The 21395-nt window shown below is 38.6% G+C and overlaps 1 pseudogene; it reads left to right on the top strand.

The window, feature by feature from the left end:
- Positions 1-3423: 3423 nt before the first annotated feature.
- Positions 3424-5261, top strand: LOC103994814 (putative UPF0481 protein At3g02645; annotated as a pseudogene).
- Positions 5262-21395: the final 16134 nt, after the last annotated feature.

Genomic DNA, 21395 nt, shown 5'->3' on the forward strand with positions numbered 1-21395 from the left:
AACTGCGTTTAGACGTAAAACTGCGTTTAGACGTAAAACTGCATTTAGACGTAAAACTGCGTTTAGACGTAAATCTGCGTTTAGACGTAAAACTACGTTTAGACGTAAAATTGCGTTTAGACGTAAATCTGCGTTTAGACGTAAATCTGCATTTAGACGTAAATCTGAGTTTAGACGCAAAACTGCGCTTAGACGCAATCTGCGCTTAGACGCAAAACTGTGCTTAGACGCAATCTGCGCTTAGACGCAAACTGCATTTAGATACAAACTGAGAATTTGCTTTTGCATCATAATAGTTTTTGAACAAACGCAGCTTTTGGTTTTTAATCATTATAAGATTTCCGCTGCACTAATTCACCCCCCCCCTCTTAGTGCTCTCGATCCTAACATGATCATCATGAACTACAAGTGAAGGAACTGGACCCAAACTCCAAGGAATATAAATAGAGGTTTCTGGCTTCTCAACATTATCACCATCATCAAACAATTGGTCTTCAAGAAACACAACATCTCTGCTTCTAATAATCTTCTTGTTCACTGGATCCCATAATCTGTACCCAAACTCTTCATGACCATATCCCAAGAAGATACATGCTTTTGCCTTATTATCAAGCTTGGACCTCTCATCTTTGGGAATATGAACAAATGCTTTACACCCAAAGACTCTCAAATGATTATAAGATATATCATTTCCTCTCCATACTCTCTCTGGAACATCACTTTGCAGAGGAACTGATGGAGAAAGATTTATCAGGTCAATTGTAGTTCTCATAGCCTCCCCCCAAAATGACTTCGGTAACTTGGCGTGAGAAAGCATACACCTAATCCTTTCTTCAATGGTTCTGTTCATCCTTTCTACCATACCGTTCTGCTGAGGAGTTTTAGGAACTGTTTTCTCAAGCCTGATACCATGGAACCTGCAATAATTCTCAAAAGAACCCCTGTACTCGCCACCATTATCTGATCGAACACACTTTAGCTTTCTATCAGTTTCTCTTTCAACATTGACATGAAACTCCTTGAAAGCATCGAGTACTTGGTCTTTAGATTTCAAAGCAAAAGCCCACACTTTTCTAGAATGGTCATCAATAAAAGTAACAAAATAAAGAGCACCTCCAAGAGTTCTAGTTTGCATAGTACAAACATTAGTATGAACTAAATCAATAACATCAGATCTTCTAGATGATGGATATGTCTGAAATGCAACTCTATGTGTTTTTCCAGCTAAGCAATGATCACAAGATTTAAGAGATGTACCTTGCAACTCTGGTAAGAACTGCTTTCTAGCAAGAGTTTGAAGTCCCTTCTCGCTAATATGTCCAAGCCTCTTATGCCAAAGATCTATACTTTCACCTTTTCGAATTGCATTAATCTCTCCTTTGTGTAGCTTAGCTTCCATGACATAAAAAGAGTTAATCTTCTTTCCTTTTGCCACAATTAGAGAACCTTTAGTGAGTTTCCATTTACTTTCACCAAAATAATGTGCAAAGCCCTCATCATCAAGTCTACCTGTAGATATCAAGTTAAGACGAATATCTGGAACATGCCTTACATCTTTGAGTATTAATTTGCTCCCAATACTGGTCTCCAAGCAAAATCTCCAATACCCACAATCTTAGATGTACCATTGTTTCCCATTCTAACATTACTAAAATCACCAACAGTGTAAGATCTAAAGAAATCACCATGAGAAGTAACATGAAATGAAGCACCAGAGTCAATTACCCAGTTATTGTCCTGAGCTACAAGACTGACACAACCTTCATCACAAACAATAGTGATATTACCTTCAGCAGCAACTGTATTGGTCTCTTTTTCATTTTTCTTCATTTCATTCTGTTCTCGCTTCCAAAACCTACACTCTTTCTTCATGTGACCTGACCTATTATAGTGAAAACATTTGATATCTCTTCTAGACTTGGATCTTCCTCTATAACCATATGGATTTCTGCTATGACTTCTTCCACGTCTTTCTTGTTTTTCAGTAACAAATGCACCAGAAGAAGATTCACCCTGTTCATTCCTTCTTGCATCTTCATTTAGCAAACTATCTTTAACCATATCTATGGTTAGAGTCCCCTCTGGCGTGGAGTTACAAATAGTCACCACATACGTTTCCCAACTTTCTGGTAAAGAGCTGAGAAGTAATAATCCCTGCATCTCATCATCTATATTCATTTTCATTGCAACCAACTTGTTTGCAAGACTCTGAAATAGGCTTATGTGCTCAACAATGTTACCACCACCATCTTTATACTTCAAATTTACAAGCCTTCTGAGGAGAGAAATTCTATTTCCCACTGTCTTTTTCGCAAAGAGATTTTCTAACCTTTGCCAAACAACATCAGCTCTGATTTCATCTGAAATATGCTCATGCAAGTTTATATCCATCCATCTTCTAATATAGGCAATAGCTTTTCTATGTTGAACTTCCCATTCTTCATCGTCTATAGTAGAAGGTTTATCTTTAACCTTGATAGGCTTATATAAATTTTTGCAATAGAGCAAATCTTCTATCAGACGCCTCCAAGTGGAATAATTTGATGAGTTTAATTTAATCATACCTTTCTGACTCCATTTCAATCACACAAGAAAACTAGTACCAAACAACCTGATGCTCTGATACCACTTGTTGGGAAGAAACCTGTTAATGCGGAATAATTCTTTTCCCTCTTTGTGTATCAAAATAGGTTCCTCATCAAAATATCAACTTGATATCAAAATACTAATATCAATCAGCACAGCATAAACAATAGAGCAATAAATCAATCACACAGTGAGACCAAATCTTTTTAACGTGGAAAACCCAATGTGGGAAAAACCACGGGACCGTAGTCCACCTCAAACTTCCACTATCAATAATAATGATAACAGGTTTACAGTAGGTCTTCTCTAGAATAACTAGAGGATCAGAATAACATCAAGATCATAGATCTTGGCTCAAGAATAGCATATCTTCATCACATAGGATGGATCTCCTCAAAAAGAATTCTAGGTCTCACGGAGTGGATATCGTAGGAAAGTACCTTAGAGAGGGTAAACTATATATCAACACCGTTAGGATTATAGAGTTTGCTACAAGGATTCTCCACATAAAATTTGGGCCGAAACTGACAACGTTTGGCCACCGATCGTCAAGCAGAAAACTCAGAAACCTAATATTTATCTCTCTATTTCTCTCTCCTCTTTTCTCTGTTCGCCGGCTGCACGCTCACTCAATTTTTGCCCTTTCTCTCTTGATTTCTTTGATTTGGGTTGATGGCCCAAATTTGTCCAAGCTTACGTGGGCTGGACCCAACATTTCATTTATACAGTATGATGATAGCATCACAAGGAATTGATTGATAATGCTTCTGAGACCTAGCAGCAGAACGCGCGATCTGCAGCAGAACGCGCGATCTGCAGCAGGATCAGAACATGAGCATGGCCTCTACCCAGTCCACGGCCTCCAAGGACACGCATCACTACCCGCACTTCGACGAGCTCCGGTAGGTGATCCAGATCCGCCACACGCTGGAGGAGGAGCACGACGACGACGTGGGCATCCCCGTGTCGGTGTTCAACGTCCCCAGATGCTTGCAGGTGACCAAGCCCGAGGCGTACGTCCCCCAGCTGATCACCGTGGGGCCGTACCACCACTGGCGCCCGGAGCTGTACGAGATGGAGCGCTACAAGCTCGCCGCCGCGAGGAGGACGCAGAAGCAATTCCACACCATCAAGCTGCAGCACCTCATCGAGCAATTCACCAAGCTCGAGCACAAGATCCGTGCCCATTACCACAGGTCCCCAGTCTTCCCTCTTGTGCCGGCGATGCTAACTCGGATATATCAGACTGAACGAGTCTTGTTTACAGGTACCTTGATTTCAATGGAGATACGTTGGCGTGGTTGATGGCGGTGGATGTGTCGTTCTTGCTTGAATTCCTGCAAGTTTATGCTATCCAAGAAGAAGAAGGAAAAGGTAAGGTGCTCAGAAGGTTGTCTTCTCGGATGTCCCACTTGGTGGATTACACGGGGAGGAAGTCGGCGCACAACGTGATATTGAGAGATATAATGATGCTGGAGAACCAAATCCCACTCTTCCTGCTGCGCAAGATCGTGGAGCTGCAATTTTCCTCGATAGAAGTCGCTGACGGCACGCTGACCAAGATGCTCACCGGCTTGCTCAAGGAGATCTCCCCTTTCAAGCTGATGGAGAACTTCCCGTGCATCGACGTCGCGCAGCACGCCCACTTGTTGGAGCTACTCTACAATGTCGTCGTCCCTAAAGCCGACGACGACGGCGACGACAACGAGATCGAGGAGCAGAACGACGAGGCAGCGGCGAAGGAGCAAACGTACGGGAATTCCGGCTACGTCAGGCAGCTTCTCGATGCGGTCTCGAAGATCGGATCGAGTCTCAACGGAGCTCCAATCCGCTTCATCAAGAGCGTCATCGTGTCGAGGCTCGTCAAGTTCGTGGTGCAGGTTCCTAGGAAGATCCTCACCAGCCTCCCGGGCTTCTCAATCGCGAAGCAGCCGGACGAGTACTTCTTCTCCTTCCTGGGAGAAGAAAGCTCCCGGGCCCAAGAAACAAGTTCCACCAACAGCATACACAAACCACCACCGGTGGAAGAGATCATGATTCCTTCGGTGACAGAGCTGATCGACGCCGGCGTAAAGTTCTTGCCGACTCATGGCGACCTGACAACGATCGCGTTCGATGTGAAGACAGTGACGTTCTACCTCCCCACCGTCAGCTTGGACGTGAACACCGAAGTCATTCTGAGGAACCTGGTGGCGTACGAAGCTTCTGCTGCAACGGGGCCGCTGGTGTTCACCAGGTACACCGAGCTGATGAACGGCATCATCAACACCGACGAAGACGTGAAGCTGCTGAGGGAAAGAGGGGTGGTGCTGAACCGGATGAAGAGCGATGGACAAGTGGCGAAGCTTTGGAACGGGATGAGCAGATCGGTGAGGCTGACGAGGGTGGCGTTCTTGGACAAGGTTATTGAGGACGTGAACAAGTACCACAATTGCAGGTGGAGGGTGAAGTTGTGGAGGTTCATGAAGAAGTATGTGTTCAGTTCATGGCAGGTTCTGACCTTTGTGGCTGCCATGCTGCTGCTGATTCTCACAGGTCTGCAAGCATTTTGCTCGGTGTATACTTGTTCTCGCTGGTTTGGCGACGTGAATGTGCAGAAACAATAAGTACTCATCCAGTTCAGGTATCACCAAAGACGAAGTTTGATGATGAAAAGATCGTGGATCGTATTAGGATTGCGTGTCCCTTACCACTAAATTTATGTAATTTGGATTGTTGGCAATTAAGTTTGTACTTGTGTCATGTTGGTGGTACTGAAGGAAAGATTTTAGATTCTTGGAGGAGAAGAAAATGATTACTGTTGATGTACTTGATGTTGTGGCCTTGTGTGACAAAGTTCAATTTATTTGCATGATAATGTAGTTTGGAGATCACTTGGGAGTGCGCCTTTCGTATGATAATGAGCATCCTGTTGCCAAACATGAGTGGTTGAATATTCTCACATGGCTGTAACCAGTAAGTACTCTGTTATTATCATCCAGAAGTGATATCTCACGGCCTCAAAGTTGTTGAATATTCTTCGTTAATGCTTTCAACAGTTAGCCGCTCGAAACATCAGTCCAATATTAAAATATTTATGACACTATAAGCAGAAGTGATTGAATAGTGCAAAATGTAAAATTAGGGATATATTACGTAAGAAATGATTTTTATTTATTAAGGTGACGAGGGAGACATTTTTCCCAAGGAATCAGGTCAACTATTTAAATATATGATGGAGATATTTTTCTCAATCATGCACTTAAATCATGTAATCAGATCAATTATTTAAATCTATGATTAATTCTCAAATCATAGATTGATTGAGGATATAAGGAATATAAGGATGTTATTTCATGTGTCTCTATTATGATCTTCTTTCATGCCTCTACAAGATTGAGCTTCTGTTAAGGATGTCAATCTTGATCAATATACTTGAAATGTTTTATGAGCGAAAAGTTTTATGAGGGAATCTATGAGTTGATCAGAAGTATGTACGTGAGAAACATATAGTTGACGTCTAACAACTTGATTTCTGTCGAAGTGAAAGTTGATGACAATATATTTCATGCGTGAGTGAAATATTAGATTGGCACATAAGTAGGTGGCACCGACATTATCATAGTATTTTGTAAAAGTAGATTGAAAAGTAATGTCTGTTAGGATCGAGAGCACTAAGAGGGGGGGGGGGTGAATTAGTGCAGCGAAAATCTTTCAGCGATTTAAAAACGAAAGCTGCGTTCGTCTGATAAAAACGATTTCGATGTAAAAGCCGATTCTAAGATTACTTAAGATTAAGCGCAGTTTACGTCTAAGCACAGTTTACGTCTAAACTGAGTTTGCGTCTAAATACAATTTGCGTCTAAACGCAGTTTTGCGTCTAAACACAGTTTTACGTCTAAACGCAGTTTTGCGTCTAAACTCAGTTTACGTCTAAACGCAATTTGCGTCTAAAAGTAGTTTACGTCTAAAACACAGTTTTATGTCTAAACATAGTTTGCGCAGTTTGCGTCTAAACACAGTTTTTCGTCTAAACTCAGTTTACGTCTAAACGCAGTTTTACGTCTAAACGCAGTTTTACGTCTAAACGCAGTTTGCGTCTAAACGCAGTTTTATGTCTAAACGTAGTTTTACGTTTAAAAGAAGTTTACGTCTAAAACACAGTTTTATGTTTAAACACAATTTGCGCAGTTTACGTTTAAACATAGTTTTACGTCTAAACGCAGTTTGCGTCTAAACGCAGTTTTACGTCTAAACGTAGTTTACGTCTAAAACAATTTCAAAGGGATCTAAACATAGAAGCTAGTTCATAAAAGCGCAGAAGACAGTTTTGCAGAATCAAAACACAAATGTAAGCGGATCGTACGAAAAACACAGATTTACGTCTGAATGCAGATTCGAAAAGATCAGCACTTAGAACTTATTCGTAAAGGCGCAGAGAGCAATAGTTATGTAGGAGGTTTGCAGTAATGATAAGGTACTCGAAATAAAAGCAAACCAGATATTTAGAGTGGTTCGGTCAGTCTTGACCTACTCCACTTTTGGCTTCCTCCTCCGACGAGGTCACCGACGTCAACTAGCTGCCTTCCTTCAATGGGCGAAGGCCAACTGCCCTTTTACAGTTTCACTCCTTTTGATGGGCTCAGGAGACAACCCTTACAGAACCTTTCTCTCCTCACTTTTACAATTCAGAAGCTTAAAGAACAGAAGGAGGAGACTTAAAGGCTTTACAACAATTTTGAGCTCTTAGAATCACAGAAAGAATCAAGATTTCGGTGTAGGTCTCTTGCTCTTTCTGTGCTGAATGGGTGGGGTATTTATAGGCCCCAACCCAGTTCAAATTTGGAGCTCAAAACGATCAAATCCCGGAATTCCGGGATCAGGCGATTGCACCTCCTGACTGGAGAGGTTGCACCGCCTGGCAGAGCTCGGAGACTGAGACCAGGCGGATGCACCTCTTTGTCAGGGGCGGTTGCACCGCCCGAGTCTGGCTCGGAGACTGAGCCCTAGGCGGTGCCACCTCTTGACTGAGGCGGTTGCACCTCTCTGCCAGAGCTCGAAGACCGAGCTCAGGCGGTGCCACCTCTCTGTCAGGGAGGTTGCACCGCCTAGTCTAGCTCGAAGACTGAGCTCAAGCGGTGCCACCTCCTGGCTGGGGCGGTTGCACCGCCCAGCTTCGCTGGGAGATCCTCTCCTGGGCGGTGCCACCTCCAACCCTGGCGGTGCCACCTCTTTCACTATTTCAGCTCACTTGGTTTGGCTCCAAACTTGGTCCAAACCAGTCCGAACTTGGGCCTAATTGGCCCCTACTTGGGTTATAGGATTAACACCTAATCCTAACCCTAATTAACGTGCTAACTATGATTTTAAAGACATTTTCTAAGCTATTACAAAGTCCGCAAGTCAAGACTTCTTCTGGCGAGCTTTCAGCAAACTTCCGACGGTCTTCCGATGAACTCTCGGAAACCATTCTACGGACTCCCGGCAAGCTCCTAGACTTCACGATTTGATCTTAGCGAGTTCCAACGAGCTTCTTCAGCAAGCTCCGATCTTTCTCGGCGAGCTCCGCGAACTTCCAACGAACCTTCCGGCGAGCTTCCGAAAATCCTTCGGCAAGCTCCCAACTCATTCTCGGCTAGTTCCAGTAGCATTCCCGACGAACCTTCGGACTTTCGTCGAACTCTCAAACTCGCAACAAATCCTTCGCGCTTGACTCCGACACTTTGTTTCGCTTTATGTCTTCATCGTTATCATAGTTAATCCTGCACAACAAAAACAAAACTTCGATCGAGACAATTAATCCTAAGCAATTAACCAAGTTATCCGACATGTCATTGGTCCCTTGACACTTCGTCCGATTCTTCGGTGCATCGTCCTCTCCTGCAGCCTATTGCCCAATCGGCCAGTTGACTCCGCAACTCCGATATCCTTGGCACAATACCCGCTCTTCTTGGCCCGATGCCCGATTCCCCGGCCCGAAGCCTTCTGTCGATACGTCGACCGATCCATCGGCCCGACGTCCAATCTTCTGACATGTTCCTTCGGCACAACATGATTTTCCTGCTTTAATTGTCTCATCCTCATCGAAGCATCCTACGTCACTCAAACCGCAGATTAAATCATAAACATATATCAAGTAGTTTCATCATCAAAATACGAGATTCAACAATCTCCCCCTTTTTGATGATGACAACCACTTGATGACGGAGTTAAACTTAACTCCCGGAGTTTAAACAAACTCCCCCTATCAATATGCCATATTGATAGAACCTTGAATTCAAACTGAATTCAAGTCATTGCAATATTCATCATGAATACTTGCAACACGTCAACATGAACATATGCATAAACTTATGCATCACATGTCATGTCATCAACATACTTTCATCAACATACTTCTCCCCCTTTGTCATCAACAAAAAGGAGAAGTATCACAATCAATCGTTTGTGATATTGATTCAACTCATTGCATAAAAAACATAGTATCAAGTTTTATCATCATGCAATCTTGGAGCTAGAAGATTTAGCAAGTGTTACATCATGCTTAGAACATTCATGCTATCAAGTTTTAGATATGCAAGTTTTATAGCATATAAGATAGCACTTTTGGTAATGTTCAAGATAGCAAGTTCTACATCATGCAAGCTAGCAAATTAGAGATGTTAAAGAAGGCAACTCTTGCTTCTTGAAAATTTTGTTCACTTTGCTAGATGCACAAGTTAGCATTTTTGCCTCTTGAGATAGGCAAGATAGCACATTTGCTTCTTTTTGAGATAGCAACTTTTTGCTTCTCTTTAGACCAACAAGCTAGCAATTTTTACGATATACAAGTTTCACAATATATAAGCTAGCAAAAAATTTCGTAAGCAAATGCAAGATAGCTTTCTTGTGTAAGCTCATGATTCTTGCTTCCTATTGCAATGTGCAAATTGCAAGTTTTGCTTCTTGAGATATTCAAGATAGTGATGTTCAAGAAGACAATTTTTCTTCCTGAAATAAGCAAGTTAGCAATCTTTGCTACTTAAGATAGGCAAGCTAGCAATCAAGTTTTTGCATCTTCTTGACTTGTACAAGCTAGCTATCTCCCCCTTTGTCATTGTAAAAAAGAAAGAGAGAATACAGTTTTGTAGTTCTTTTTTTCTTTTACAACGATTTCAAAATCATGACAAAGGATGAATAATCAAGTTATGAATGTCAAGACAATTTTTCATCATGAATATTTTATCATTGCATGCATCATTATCATAAGTTGAAGTATTACATGCATGATATCATATCACCATTCATAATTACATTAATGTTTCAATATAACAATTTCTTCTCAAAATGTGTAACTTGGCACTCATAACATTTTAAATCATGATTTACATCATATGCAATACATTACATCATAATTAGAAAGCACAAGTATTGCATGCATAATTGCACATCATAAATGTTTCATATCATGATGGTATCAATTTTGTCAAATTATATCCTACCATGCATGATCAAAACTTCTCCCTATTTTATCATTGAAAACAAGAAGAAAGTAGGGGGAAGAGCATAAAAGTGTTAAATATTTCAATCATTTCAAGGCATTTACATCATAGATCAAGTCATTATTTGTGATTCATCATAAAGCAAGTTAGTTTTCAATCATCACATAAGGCATTTAAGGAATTTTTGAAACATAAGAGAATGATTAATTTAAGCATACAATGTTTTAATCCAATTCAAGTCATGAATATCAATGCTTTCATATTGTGAGTATCAATTCATGAATACCACAAGATATTATTTGTGACTTTAATTTTGTAAGATCAAGATTATGATTTAGATAAAACTTATTCAAATCAAATCATTAACTTGAAATTCATAATCAAGTCATTAAAATTAATTTCGAGATTTACAAAATATCATGAAATCATTAATCTCGATCAGATGGGAAAAGCATTTTTTTAAGAGATTCTTTTTCATCTAAGCATGCCTTAGTCTTTATATGCCAAATTAAGATAAGCATGAAAGTTCAAGACATAAGGCAAAGAAATCTTGTATTATGAAATATATGATATCAAGGCTCATGATTCATTCGAAAAGATATAGTACAAAGAGCAACTTAAAACATTCTTATCAAGATCACATTTTAAAATATTCCAAGTTTCAATATATCAATATGACACTTCATTGAATTGCATTTCATTTGAAGAACTCCTTTTTGATAAATGTAGGGAGCATAATGAACGATCTTGATTTATAAAGAGCTTCATGTTATAATTATCAAGATCATGATTATGATTATTCTCTTTAGCAAAGAATCACAAAAGCACTTTATTTTTGCATAAGAAATCTCATTGTATTATGATTTATAAATTCTTTTTCTGCACATGAATCATAGGAGATATGAATGTGAAACAAATCTTTGCAAGCAAAAACACTATCATTCATATTTCAAGATGGAATTTATAAGCAGGAATCATTTCATCAAATCCATTTTAGAAAAATATTTTTCATAAGTGTATGAGAAAATCTGATTGTTAGGATACCAATTGTTAAGTGAATCTGAAAATGAAATTAACACTTTCATATATTCAGACATGATTTTTGCTATAGATCTTGAAATTAAATCAAGAAGATCAAACAAGCTCATGATCATGGATAACTTAAAATCTCATGCATAAAATTGTTAATAACCATTTAATATTACATCTTTATGCATTACTTTAAATCAAACGTGATTTCATTCAACAATGTTAATCAAACATGATACACATTATTACTTCTTAACCATGATCAAAATCATTTTATTTGTTTATCATGCAATATTATCATTTTCGAAATTATCAGCATGATCATAATTTTTGTATTTTTATTTTTAAACATGTAATTTTTAAGAAAATTAATTCTAAACTAAAAAAGAAAATATATCATGAAAGCATCAAGTAATTTTAAAATAAACCAAAGGCATTTTAATTACCTCAATGTCGTAGGCTGGTAAGGCGTAGTTTGCCACCTCGCTTTTGTTGACTTTCTCGTCTTCAGAGGAGCTCGATTCATCCAAATTTTTGTTCTTCTTCTTGCGTTTAAAGCAAGTAGTTCCATTCTTTTTGCTTTTTAATTTTCGTTTCATTTGTAGTTTAAGTTCACCATCACTTGAGCTTATGCTCGAGTGGTCTTCAAATGTTCTATGTCCCAAATCCTTCCTGTTCTTTGGAAGGTTGGTTTGTTCATCATTGTCCTCATCACATGAGTCATCGCTCAAGTGGCATTCATTTGTCCAGAGTTCCAAATCCTTCCTGTTCTTTGGAAGGTGATTGTGTTCAACATGTTCATCATGTGCATTGTGCACCATTTCATATGTCATCAATGAACCAATTAGTTCTTCAAGTGGTAAGTTGTTTAGGTTTTTCGATTCTTGAATAGCAGTTACTTTTGAATCCCAAGTTTTAGAAAGTGAGCGCAAAACTTTGTTAACGAGTTCAAAATCCGAAAAGCTTTTACCAAGTGATTTTAAACCATTGACGACATCCGTAAAACGGGTGTACATGTCAACAACGGTTTCGCTTGGTTTCATATGAAAAAGCTCGAAACCATGCAGTAAAATATTAACTTTCGAGTCTTTGACTCTACTAGTTCCCTCGTGCGTGATTTCAAGAGTGCGCCAAATATCGAAAGTCGTTTCGCACAAAGAAACCCGATTGAACTCATTTTTGTTCAAAGCGCAAAATAAGGCATTCATAGCCTTTGCGTTTAAAGAAAAATACTTCTTCTCTAAATCCGACCATTCGTTCGTCGGTTTAGAGGGAAGTTGAAAACTATTTTCAATGATATTCCATAAATCCAGATTTAGAGAAATCAAGAAAACTCTCATTCGAGTTTTCCAATAAGTATAGTCCAATCCGTTAAAGAACGGTGGACGAAAGATCGAAAAGCCCTCTTGAAGAGCCATTTCTCTCGGGTGTAAATCCGAAATGAGAAATACCCCGCTCTGATACCAATTGTTAGGATCGAGAGCACTAAGGGGGGGGGGGGGTGAATTAGAGCAGCGGAAATCTTTCAGCGATTTAAAAACGAAAGCTGCGTTCGTCCGATAAAAACGATTTCGATGTAAAAGCCGATTCTAAGATTACTTAAGATTAAGCGCAGTTTACGTCTAAGCACAGTTTACGTCTAAACTGAGTTTGCGTCTAAATACAGTTTACGTCTAAACGTAGTTTTGCGTCTAAACACAGTTTTACGTCTAAACGTAGTTTTGCGTCTAAACTCAGTTTACCTCTAAACACAGTTTTACGTCTAAACGCAGTTTGCGTCTAAAAGTAGTTTACGTCTAAAACACAGTTTTATGTCTAAACATAGTTTGCGCAGTTTGCGTCTAAACACAATTTTGCGTCTAAACTCAGTTTACGTCTAAACGTAGTTTTACATCAAAACGCAGTTTGCGTCTAAACGCAGTTTTACGTCTAAACGTAGTTTTACGTTTAAAAGAAGTTTACGTCTAAAACACAGTTTTATGTTTAAACACAGTTTGCGTAGTTTACGTTAAACGCAGTTTTACGTCTAAACGCAGTTTACGACTAAACGCAGTTTTATGTCTAAACGTAGTTTGCGTCTAAAACAGTTTCAAAGGGATCTAAACTTAGAAGCTAGTTCATAAAAGCGCAGAAGACAGTTTTGCAGAATCAAAACACAAACGTAAGCTGATCGTACGAAAAACATAGATTTACGTCTGAATGCAGATTCGAAAAGATCAGCACTTAGAACTTATTCGTAAAGGCGCAGAGAGCAGTAGTTATGTAGGAGGTTTGCAGTAATGATAAGGTACTCGAAATAAAAGCAAACCAGAGATTTAGAGTGGTTCAGTCAGTCTTGACCAACTCCACTTTTGGCTTCCTCCTCCGACGAGGTCACTGACGTCAACTAGCTGCCTTCCTTCAATGGGCGAAGGCCAACTGCCCTTTTACAGTTTCACTCCTTTTGATGGGCTCAGGAGACAACCCTTACAGAACCTTTCTCTTCTCACTTTTACAATTCAGAAGCTTAAAGAACAAAAGGAGGAGACTTAAAGGCTTTACAACAATTTTGAGCTCTTAGAATCATAGAAAGAATCAAGATTTCGGTGTAGGTCTCTTGCTCTTTCTGTGCTGAATGGGTGGGGTATTTATAGGCCCCAACCCAGTTCAAATTTGGAGCTCAAAACGATCAAATCCCAGAATTTCGGGATCAGGCGACTGCACCTCCTGATTGGAGAGGTTGCACCGCCTGGCAGAGCTCGAAGACTGAGCCCAGGCGGTTGCACCTCTCTGTCAGGGGCGGTTGCACCGCCTGAGTCTGGCTCGGAGACTGAGCCCTAGGCGGTGCCACCTCTTGACTGAGGCGGTTGCACCTCTCTGCCAGAGCTCGAAGACCGAGCTCAGGCGGTGCCACCTCTCTGTCAAGGAGGTTGCACCGCCCAGTCTAGCTCGAAGACTGAGCTCAGGCGGTGCCACCTCCTGGCTAGGGCGGTTGCACCGCCCAGCTTCGCTGGGAGATCCTCTCCTGGGCGGTGCCACCTCCAACCCTGGCGGTGCCACCTCTTTCACTATTTCAGCTCACTTGGTTTGGCTCCAAACTTGGTCCAAACCAGTCCGAACTTGGGCCTAATTGGCCCCTACTTGGGTTATAGGATTAACACCTAATCCTAACCCTAATTAACGTGCTAACTATGATTTTAAAGACATTTTCTAAGCTATTACAAAGTCCGCAAGTCAAGACTTCTTCTGGTGAGCTTTCGGCAAACTTCCAACGGTCTTCCGATGAACTCTCGGAAACCATTCTGCGGACTCCCGGCAAGCTCCTAGACTTCACGATTTGATCTTAGCGAGTTCCAACGAGCTTCTTCGGCAAGCTCCGATCTTTCTCGGCGAGCTCCGCGAACTTCCAACGAACCTTCCGGCGAGCTTCCGAATATCCTTCGGCAAGCTCCCAACTCATTCTCGGCTAGTTCCAGTAGCATTCCCGACGAACCTTCAGACTTCCGTCGAACTCTCGAACTCGCAACAAATCCTTCGCGCTTGACTCCGACACTTTGTTTCGCTTTATGTCTTCATAGTTATCATAGTTAATCCTGCACAACAAAAACAAAACTTCGATCGAGACAATTAATCCTAAGCAATTAACCAAGTTATCCGACATGTCATTGGTCCCTCGACGCTTCGTCCGATTCTTCGGTGCATCGTCCTCTCCTGCAGCCTATTGCCCAATCGGCCAGTTGACTCCGCAACTCCGATATCTTTGGCACAATACCCGCTCTTCTTGGCCGATGCCCGATTCCACGGCCCGAAGCCTTCTGTCGATACGTCGACCGATCCACCGGCCCGACGTCCAATCTTCTGACATGTTCCTTCGGCACAACATGATTTTCCTGCTTTAATTGTCTCATCCTGATCGAAGCATCCTGCGTCACTCAAACCGCAGATTAAATCATAAACATATATCAAGTAGTTCATCATCAAAATACGAGATTCAACAATGTCAAGCTCTTAGTAAATTAGTGATCTAATTAAGTTTTGCATCAGTGGTGATAATGGCTCGGTATCTAGCCTTGCTGATGGATTTTGTAATTGTTTTCTATTTCTTGGAACTCCAATTGATTGGATTTACTCCAAAAAAAATAATGTAGGCTGACATAAATATTTTATCTTCAATGTTACTTACCCAATCAATATCAACGAAAACATAGAAATAAAGTGATGAGTGTTTATAAAGAAGTTCATGATTGATAATCCCTTTTAGACATCACAGGACTCGTTTTGCTATAAACCAATGCATAGTGAAAGGCCAATGTATAAACTATGATAATTTATTGACTGCAAATGAGATGTCTAGATATATAATAGATAAGTACTGTAATGAGCCAAGTACTTGTAGGTATTGTATAGGATCCATAGTAGGGTTGCCATCATATAATTGAAGTGATACAATAATGAAGAGTGGGGTGGAAACTTCTTTGACATTATGTATATTCATCTTTGATAGTAGATCTTAAATGTACTTCTTTTAAGATAGGAAAGTCCAAAAAAAGTTAATGTTGCTTCTACTTTTATAAAGTAGCTTAAGGTTCGTAGATCTTTGATGAAGAATTGATTTGCCAACTACTTAAGGAATTGCTCGATCTCAATAAGATTATTGCCTATAATGATAATATCATTCACATATACTAGTAGATATATAATACTTCCTTTTGTTATCGTTGAAATAATGAGATGTTAGACGTGGAGTTGATGAAGCTAGTTAATGTCATAAACGAGCCAAGTTTGGTATTTTATGCTCTTGAAGAACGACAAATATGGCTTGAATATTAAGAGTAGATGAAGCCAAGAGGTTACTGCATAAAGACATCTTCAGTTAATATCCCTTGTAAGAAAAAATTGTTAATATACAGTGGCATATGTGCTAGCCTTGGGTGATAGCTAAATTCAAGATGAGCCGAATTGTTATCTGTTTAACAATTGGACTGAATGTTTCTATTAAGTCAACATTTGGTTGTTGGTGAAACCCTTTGGGCACTAGACATGATTTGTATCTAATAGTAGATTCATCTAGGTTCTACCTAATTTGAAAGATTCACTTATACCAAATGATATTTTATGTATGATGAAATGGTACAAGGATCCATATAGGATTATGGAGTAGGGTATCGTATTTTTCACATATGACTTTGCACTAGTGTGGAGATTTTTTAGCCTAGGTGATAGTTATGGATTCAATAGGTTTAGGTAGAGAGCTTTATGGTAGCATAGAGGTCAAGGATTTAACGTGGTTTAAAAAATCATTTTTAGAGTATATTGTCATATGATTTTTAAGCATAGTGGTATTATTGGATTGTGTTGGAGGTATAAAAATTGGTGGAGAGTTATTGACACTTTTTGATCAAGCTGATATACTTCGGTGTCACTTGGTCAAGGAGAGGACAAAGACATTTTTTGTGAGGCCGAGGGTGTGTTGAATCTCAGATTTTGATGATGAAACTAATTGATTGTGTTTAGATGTTTAACTGCATTTTGAGTGATGCAGGTCTACTCGATCAGGATTAGACAGTTGACGCAAGAGGAATTGACGTTGCGCCAGAGGAGATCACGTCAGGGTATTGGACGGCAGAAGGCTTCAGACGTTGGGCATCAGGACAAGGAGAGCGGAATTACGCCAAGGATATCGGGGTTGCGGAGGTCAACCGTCGATTGGGCAACAAGCAGCAAGAGAGGACGATGTGCTGAAGAATCGGATGAAGCGCCAACCAATGATGTGCCGAGCAACAGAATGTCAATTCGCGTTGTAATAATTGTCTAGATCGGAGTAGAGTTTTGGCTTATGTGTGCAGGATTAACTACGATAATGATGAAGACATAAAGTGAAACAAAGTGTCAGAGTCAAGCACGAAGGATTTGTTGCGAGTTCGAGAGTTCGACGGAAGTCTGAAGGTTCGTCGGGAATGCTGTCGGAACTAGCCGAGAATGAGTAGGGAGCTTGCTGAAGGGTTTTTCGGAAGCTCACCGGAAGGTTCGTTGGAAGTTCATGGAGCTCGCCGAGAAAGATCAGAGCTTGCCAAAGAGGCTCGTTGGAACTCGCCAAGATCAAATTGTGAAGTCTAGGAGCTTGCCAGGAGTCCGCAGAATGGTTTTCGAGAGTTCATCGGAAGACCACCGGAAGTTCGCCGGAAGCTCGCTAGAAAAAGTCTTGACTTGTGAACTTTGTAATAGCTTAGGAAATGTCTTTAAATTCATAGTTAGCACTTTAATTAGGGTTAGGATTCAGTGTTAATCCTATAACCAAAGTAGGGATCAATTGGGCCCAAGTTCGGACTGGTTTGGGCCAAGTTTGGAGCCCAACCAGTGAGCTGAAATAGTGTAGGCGGTGGCACCGCCAGATTAGGTGGTGGCACCGCCTAGAACTTGAGAACTGAGCGGTGGCACCGCCGGACTAGGCGGTGGCACTGCCCAACACCCGAGAAGTCGGGCGATGGCACCGCTAGTGCAACGGTCAATAGGTGGTGGCACCACCAGCATTGGGAACCGAAGATAATTCAAATTTTGGAGCCCAAATTTGAATCCTCTTGGGGCCTATAAATACCCCTCAATTCTCAGCTAAGAATACAACCTTTGGGAAGTTATAAATTGAGAAAAACTTTAGCAAAAGCCTTGTTTTTAATTGTTTGAGTGTTCACCTCCTTTCTCTTTGAAAATTTGTAAGAGAGTGAAGCACTTGTAAAAGGTTGTAAGAGGGGTATTTGTCCTTCCCCTTCAAAGTGATTTGCTAGTGGAAGTTGGGAGCCTCATCGAAGAAGGCTTCGCAAGTGGATGTAGGTCACATGATCGAACCACTATAAATCGGTTTGCGTTTATCTCATTGTCATTTATATTACTGCAAACCATCTTCACATTGATGCTCTACTTCTTTGTCTCCCTCTTACGTATGCCTTCAAGTTAAAATGCAATTGAAACGGTTTCAAACGAAACGTTGCTTTTATCATACGAAGTTTCCGAAAGTGTTTAAATCGTCAAAAGTTTATCATACTTTACCGTTGCACTAATTCACCCCCCCCTCTTAGTGCCGCTCCGGTCCTAACAATTGGTATTAGAGCCCGGTATTTCTCATTTCAGATTTACACCCGAGAGAAATGACTCTTCATGGCTTTCAAGAGGGCTTTTCGGTTGTTCGTCCACCGTTGTTTAACGGATTGGACTACACTTATTGGAAAACTCGAATGATAGTTTTCTTGATTTCTATGAATTTGGATATATGAAATATTATTGAAAATGGTTTTCAACTTCCGTCTAAACCGATGAACGAATGGTCGAATTTGGAGAAGAAGTATTTTTCTTTAAACACAAAGGCTATGAATGCCTTATTTTGCGCTTTGGACAAAAATGAGTTCAATCGGATTTCTACGTGTGAAACGACTTTTGATATTTGGCGAATACTTGAAATCACGCACGAAGGAACTAGTAGAGTCAAAAACTCGAAAGTTAATATTTTATTACATGATTTTGAACTTTTTCGAATGCAACCAAGCGAGACTATAGGCGACATGTACACCCGTTTCACGGATGTCGTTAATAATCTAAGAGTTCTTGGTAAATCTTTTTCAAATTTTGATCTCGTAAGCAAGATCTTAAGATCCCTTCCAAAAAAGGTGGGATCCTAAAATAACTGCAATACAAGAGATAAAAAATTTAAATGATTTTTCATTAGAAGAATTAATCGGGTCATTAATGATCTATGAAATGACATTTTTGAAACATTTTGAACCCGATGAGCACTTGAAACACCTTCCAAAGAATAGGAAGGATTTGAAATTCTGGACAAATAAATACCACTTGAGCGATGACTCAAGTGATGAGGACAATGATGAACTTGAACTTCGAACACTAAATCTTAATAAGTTTATTAAACTAAAATCTAAAATAAACAATGAACTTGAACGGAGGAAGAGGCCAAAGAAGCGGAAGGCAACCAAGGATGAATCAAGAACTTCCAAAGGTGAAACGACAAATTGGGCTTTGACAGGCTTCGACTACAAGGTAAGTAACTCAACTCTCTTGAATTATTTTGAAATTACTTAAAGTTTTTCACGAGTGCTTAATTTAGATAGTAGGAATGGGAAATAAAAAATTGTTTTTCAAAAAATATATCATGTTTTTCTTTTTAGCATCTTTGAAAAATAAAAACTTGATTATGAAAAGTATATTGCTAAGGTTTCATGCATGTTATGTTTTAAAATGTTGAAAGATGTATGCAACATTATGGATGATAGTTATATGATATGTGATAATGCTTAGGATTAATCCATGCATGTGTATTTTGATGATTTTATGTCATGCATGAGTTTTTGTAGTAAATGCTGATTTGAAACTCTCATTTTGGATTAACATGTTTTTGGTTTAATCATTTTTATGACGAATTAAGATGACATTCTCATGACATATTTAGATGACATAGTGCATGTACATCTATGTATGAATTTCTTGATAGTCTTTTGATGATAGATGTGATATCATGATGTTTTATTTTTGATGTGTTTGGTCTTGACGGCTTTATGACGAAACTTATGTTTTGATTTTAAATGATGATACATGTTTTCACAAAAAGACTTGAACACCCTCACATGAAATCAATTGTATGAAATGGAAATGAATTTTATATCCTATTGAGATTAATGAATTTATTTTACCAATCTTGTGAATCTCATGAAAATAAACATGATGAATATTTTGAAAATAAATGAGTGTATCATACATTTGGTCTTAATGATTTCTCTTGAACATACTTTTTGAAATCATACTTGATAATGAATATCAAGATATTAAAAGAATGTTATCTTGGAATTATGCTTGATAATTTATTTTACGAAATTTACCTTTCTATCTTGAATGTTGACATTTTTTTTAAAAGCAAAGGCATGCTCATAAGAAGCAAATCACATGAATAGAAATTTATAAAAATGAAATGTAATCCTCTATCTTATTGATTTTTCAATAAATCTTTGCTTGTCATATATGAATTTATTGAATGTAATTTTGAGGATGATTTCAGATTTGACAAATGCTTGATTCGTATTTACGACATAAGATACATTTTAAATATGAATCATGCTTCAATCATGTTAAATACTTCAATCATTTTCTATCTCTAGAGTTTTCGATTTTGATGAAATACAAGTGATAAATTCATTTATGATATCTTATAAATCACTTGAATTTTGAGTGAGTTTTTTATGATGTGTTAAAAGAATCACTTAAAAAGAAAATGCTTTTCCCATCTTATCGAGATGAATGATTTCATGATATTGTGTGAATCTCGAAATTGATTTTGATGAAATAGTAATAACGTTATTCATGTTATGAATCTCAAATATGATAATTTGATTATGATTTTTTTTATGAATGAAATTTTGTTTTAACCGAATCATGAACTTTCCCTTGACTTCTTGACTTAAGAATTTTGAAGAAACATGATGATTACTTGATATTTGATACTTGAAATTTCTTGTGAAATGTGATCTTATTGAGATTTCTTATGCATGAAACAAATTATTCTCCTTGCTATTTATTACCAAATGAATCATGATATCATTGCTATTATATCTCCTATGATTCATGTGTAGAGAAAGAATTTATAAATCATAATACAATGAGATTTCTTATGAAAAAATAAAGTGCTTTTGTGATTCTTTGCTAAAGAAAATAATTATTAAAATCATGACGTTGATAATTATAACATGAAGTTCTTTATAAATCAAGATCGTTCATTATGCTCCCTACATTTATTAAAAAAGAATTCTTCAAATGAAGTGTAACTTGTCTTTTGATTTCTCATAATTCAATAAAGTGTCATATTGTTATCTTGATACTTGGAATATTTTAAAATATGATCTTGATAAGAATGTTTCAAGTTGCTCTTTGTGCTATATATTTTCAAATGAATCATGAGCCTTGATATCATATATTTCATAATATAGAAATAACAGGATTTCTTTGCCTTGTATGTCTTGTGTGATGATTGTATATCAATTTGCTTTATTATGAATTATATGAATCTTGATCGTGAACTTGTTAAGAAGAATTTTAATGAACCATGAATCATATCTTTGGTATTCACGAATTGATCCTAATTGATATCTTTCATTGATATGATAAATTATCATCTCATGATATATCGCATAATTATATCATGCTTTGCGATTGTATCATGTGATCTTTGCTGAATTTTCATATTGATATCCTTCGTGACATGATTTCTTTGCATTGTTGTCTTGTATGCTTCATGTGATAATATGAATACATGAAACACTTATGATATGATTTTTATACAATTCC

Source organism: Musa acuminata, chromosome BXJ2-8 (assembly GCF_036884655.1).
Source record: "Musa acuminata AAA Group cultivar baxijiao chromosome BXJ2-8, Cavendish_Baxijiao_AAA, whole genome shotgun sequence".
Taxonomy (NCBI): Eukaryota; Viridiplantae; Streptophyta; class Magnoliopsida; order Zingiberales; family Musaceae; genus Musa; species Musa acuminata.